Source organism: Phoenix dactylifera, chromosome 9 (assembly GCF_009389715.1).
Source record: "Phoenix dactylifera cultivar Barhee BC4 chromosome 9, palm_55x_up_171113_PBpolish2nd_filt_p, whole genome shotgun sequence".
In the NCBI taxonomy this organism is placed as follows: Eukaryota; Viridiplantae; Streptophyta; class Magnoliopsida; order Arecales; family Arecaceae; genus Phoenix; species Phoenix dactylifera.
This window is the reverse complement of record NC_052400.1, coordinates 4864018-4869564: the sequence shown is the minus strand read 5'-3', so window position 1 is coordinate 4869564 and position 5547 is coordinate 4864018.

Sequence of the window (5547 nt, the reverse complement as noted above, 5' to 3'; positions counted from 1 at the left end):
CACAAAAGGGCCATTCAAAGTGAAATAGAGGGAAGAAGAGCATCCAAGTGAATCCCAAAGCTTCCTCTCCATCCGTGTGCTGCCTCAGTGATCCTCCACTTCGTGCCAAATCAGAAGAGGGTCAAGTAAAGAAGAAGTCGAGCTCCTTCATCTTCCAAACTCGTTTGAGGACTTCACTTTACTCTATTTGCTTATAGTGTTATATTTGCTTGTTTAAGAAGCTTTGATTTATCTTAAACTTTGTTATAATATCTTGTAACTTGATTCAATCACGGGATTGAATCAAGGGGTAAAGGTTTGTTGGTGAGCCAAAGGGAAAACCAACGGTGTAAGGTTTGTTGGTGAGCCAAAGGGAAAACCAACGGGGTTTAGGTTTGTTGGTGAGCCGAGGGTAAAACCAACGTGTAAGGGTTTGATTGTGAGCCCGGGAAAACAATCGGAGTGGTTCTAGTCGGTGAGCCTGGGAAAACCGACCGAGTTCGTTGTGCGCTCGTAAAACAACAAGTTGGGTTGTGAGCTTGTAAAACAACCGGCTGTAATCTGTAGGATTATAGTGGAATTCCCAAGAGGTCTTGGGGAGTGGATGTAGGTGCTGGGGTGCACCGAACCACTATATGTTTATTGTGTTTGTGATGCTTTTTGTCATTGTCTAACTTGCTTACTTAGATATATTGCTTGCTTAACTCGTATCTACGCATCCCTTAGTTGCAAGCATACTCAATTTACTTAATCAAGTCCCATTTAATAAATCATACTGTTGCTAAGTTTAAATTCCACTGTGCATCTATATAACTTAGCATAGTTAATCAAAAAGTCTTAGAAGTAGTTTAAAAGTTTTAAAAGACCCAATTCACCCCCCCCTCTTGGGTTGTATCTACTGGGCAACAAGTGGTATCAGAGCAGGTGCTCAAATATTATTTGTAGTCTTAACCGACTAGAGCCAAAGATCATGACAACTCAAATAGATAGTTTTCTAGGAGAAGGACAATCAATTGATACACCTCCACTGTTTAATGGTATAAACTACCCACATTGGAAAATACGCATGCGCATTTTTATTCAATCACAAAACTATTATTTATGGAAAATCATAACAAATGACCTTCACACACTCTCTCATATTAATGAGAAGGACTTAGCACAATTAAATGCTAATGCTATGAACATATTATATTGTGCTATTCAAGAAACAAAGTTTAATGAAATTTCTGCATGCTTATCTGCTAAGGAGATCTGGGATACTTTAGAAAATATTTATGATAAATCTCAGATTAGCTCTCATATGCTTCAATTATATACTAACAATGAGACTGCAGAAAAGGGTGATGAATCTCCCTCAGTCGAGTCGACTCCAAGTAGCTCAGAGTCGACTCCCAAGTTAGTCGAGTCGACTCCAATAAGGTCCGAGTCGACTCCGAGGCAAATCAGCTTCCTAAAGACAAAGAAGAAGAGGAAGCAAGAAGAAAGGAAGAAAGAGGTAAAGCGCAAGAAAGCCTTGACCAAGAGAAAGTCAGACAAGGAATTGAAAGTTAGGAGCAACAATGAACTACAAGAGGTAACTAACTTATGTCTTATGGTACAAGAAGATAAAGTAGAATCTGAATCTAATCTTACACCAAATGACTTTCATGAAAAATATTCTTATGATGAACTTTTAAATGCTTTTCATGATTTGTATAGTGAATGTAGAAAATTAGCTAGGAAAAATAAAAATCTTAAAAAGCTAAATTTGGAAATTTCAAAAGAAAGAAATTCTATTACTGAAATACAAGACAAACTAAATTCTGAAAATAAAAGTTTAAGGTCATTTTCAGAAGAATTGATTCAGAAAAATCATAGCTTAATTAAAGAAAATCAAAACTTAAGTAAAGAAATTAATCAATTAAAATCTTTTATTAACAAATTCACCGTAAGTTCAGAACGATTAAAAATGATGTTTGAAAGCCAATATGTTGCTTGTGATAAATCAAAACTTGGCTTGATTCCTTTACTTAACAATAAATCTCTAGAGAAAAAGGTTATCAATTCATCAAGCAAACCATTAAATAAGATAAGTTATTTCAAAAATGAAAAGGATGGGAATAACAACTTTACCTATCGTTCTAGTATAATTAAATCAAATGGTAAAGTTATTACTATTAAACAGATATGGGTTCCAAAAGGAACCATATGTCCTAACTCTCAAGGACTCAAGCAAGCTTGGGTACCCAAAATGAGAAAATGAGGATGTACACATAGGTGTACCAAGATACCCATGGAACAAAAGAAACTTAAAATATACTTATGAAAAGTTATTAACAAAAATCAGTAATCCTTGCATCTCATCATTATTTTTGCTTAGTATTTGATATGAATTGCTAATAGTGATCAATTTTGTGATATAGAAAATACTTTTGGAAATATGATCAAATCACTTCATAGTGTACTTTACTCACTATTGGATAAGTTGCAAAATGATTAATTTATTAAGAATAATTCTATGAATTCTCTATATGCTTGATTGAGAGTTTTTATCCATGGCATTATTGTTTATTGATCATAGATATGATAATGTGTACTTGGTATGTTTTTAAATATATGCACTATGAATACCAAGATTAAAGAAACCATCTTTAGCATACAAAATCAACTCATGCTAGTATATACTTAATCTCAAAAGACCTTGCCATTGGCTTACTTAAATTATCTTCTTAAAGGTCAAAGTTTTGCTATGCATGCTAACTAAGGAAACAACCAAAAATCATTTCTAAATCTAAAGATGTTGTTTCCATCTCTAAGTTTTCAAAAGCTTACATTGGATTTGTTCTTGGAAAATAAACTTGAAAATATTTTCTGTATTTGCTGAATCTTGTAAAAGTGTTTCAAATGATAAAGGTTTCCTAACTGTGAAGATAAAGAGTATCATGGCACAGTGTTGAAAACCAAAATCCTGATAAAGTTTATGCAGAAATTAACTATTTCAGCACCAAGGACATCTTAAGTAAAATAGGGGTAATAGAATTCTTGAAGAAATGAAAAAGACAACTGTGTATGATAGTCATCTACTTAAATGATTTTTAAAAAGCTATCATCACTGCTTGTCATACATATGATTTCTATTAGATCTATTTTTGATGAAAACTCCTTTTGATCTTCTGAAAAATGGAAAATGAACCATTGCATATCTTTCATATTTTTCAGTCGTACATGTTATGCTTGATATGTTCTTATGAAAAATAATGCCAAATCTGATAGAGATATGTCTATCCTTGGATATCATTCATCAAGCAATGTATATAGAATATTCAATGAAAAGATTTTAGTTGCAAAAATATCAAGTCGTCTTATTCTCTATGAGACTAATGATTTACTGTCAAGATACTAAGATCAAATTATATATGGTTAATCTTTTACATATAACAATCTGAAAACTTGTTAATAATTATAACAAAATTGAGTTTTTCAGAAATGCACTTAATGAAGAAAAATTGATAACTACTAAAAGACTGAATCAAGAAAAGATGAAATAGATCTTGATTCTTGCATGATTAAAAGTAAAGATCACCACTATCATTTGCTTGACTCATGAGCTTTATATTCTGTCAAATGAATGTGTAGAATTCACTCCTATGTGGTTATTTCATTAAAAAGTAGATCTATGTTAAATAACCACCATATTTAAAAATTACACATTACATATATGATAAAGCAATATGTGATTTAAAACAAGCATCAAAAGCTTGATATATAAAAGCTTAGGTAACCTTGTTGATAGAAAGTAATAGTGATAAATCTATGCATCAAAAAGAAGAATCTATGATATCTTGCTTGCTCATAGCACACATTGATGACATCATTTTTGGTTCTACTAATGAAGAGTTATATTGCAAAGTGAGTTTGAAATATGATGAATGAATTAACATCTTCTCTCAAACTCCAAATTAAGACAAACAAGAAAGGGGATCTTCATTGACCAACGTTAGTCCATAAGAAAACTCTTATAGAAGATTGGCGTGAAGAAGGTATATCTATGACCCCATCTTGTAGAAATTGTAAAGGATGAGCAAAGTAGATCTATTGTTTAAAGCTGTATTGAAGCATGATAGAATAATTATTTTATCATACAGCTAGTAGACCAGATTGTATGCTCATTATGTGACCTTGTGCAAGACTTCAATCTAACTTTAATTAATCATATTTTATTGATAACAAATACGTCATAATCTGAATTTTGATAGAAACAAACGTTTAAGATAAGTTGATTAAAACTTAGTTAACACATCTTATTGATAATTATCTTAAGCAAATAGAATCTAAACTAAATTGATTTGACCTTGATAAATCTGTCTATTGCCTCACATGCTTGTCCTTGAACTATCTTGGTTAATGAATCTATCTCTTTAGTTCAAGTGATATGTGCTTGCTTATATTTAGGCAATCTCTTGAATAAAGTGACTCAACATGCAACTATTGTCATATCTCATATTGAGTCATCTAATTAAAAAATATATATATATTGGATGAATGCTTTGTATCTTAAAGAAACTAATGACCTTCCTTCAAGAAAGAAAAATGAGAAATTTCAACTTGAAGGATATCTTCATGTAAGATACACTAAACATTCACATGCAAACAAGAGAGAGGATCTTCTTCAGCCAAAAGTTCACACATAAGAAATCTAATTTGGCTTGAAGAACATATAATGAATAGGTAATTTTAGATACCTTTCTCACAAATTAATTGAGCAAAGTCAATAACTTAAATCCTATTATGGCATGATTAAATTCTTTAATTATTAATTTTTGATATCATGTCTATATGTGTATTGACTGACTTATACTTTTAGAAATTGTTTCATGGTTTGCTCAATCTAAAATATTTCTATGGCTGTATCATAACCATGAAATACACAAGTATATGATTAAAACTCTGATTTAGAATGACTTGTGAGAAGCTACGAATTCTTGGGCATAATGAAAATATTGTTTGCATGATATACATATATATGATACGTAAGATTAATTCTCTATTCTGCTCTCTCATGAAAATTACTTGAGAATAACAAAAAGAGAGAGAGATAAAGAAAAGAAAATGGATATTATTCAAGAGAAGTAAAATCCAAGTAGAGGCAAACACTTCAACCTTAAGGAAAAGCAAAACAAACTTAATATATTCGACACATTTGTGAGACTTGTGTGAGCATTCTTTTGGAAGGGATAAAATCCATAATTAATTACACTTAAATAGGGAGGTTTTGAAGTAAACATTTTAACCTTTCTATATTGCTCATCATAGGGATGGTGCCAATGGGGAGGCTAGTGGTAGTACCCGGCACTATTTGACCCAACTATTCGGTGTAGGGCATATTAGGGACGGCACAAGAGGGAGGCTAGTGGTAGTACCTCGTGCCCCTTCCCAACTCCACCGGATAGGGAGCAAATAGAGTATAGAGCATAAGAAAGTTATAAATGAAAAACAAAGTAAATGAAAGTAGAATTAAGTCAAATTTTTAATCACTTGAAAACACACTTTAAGGATGAAATTATTGCAAGATTATATTTAAATAGG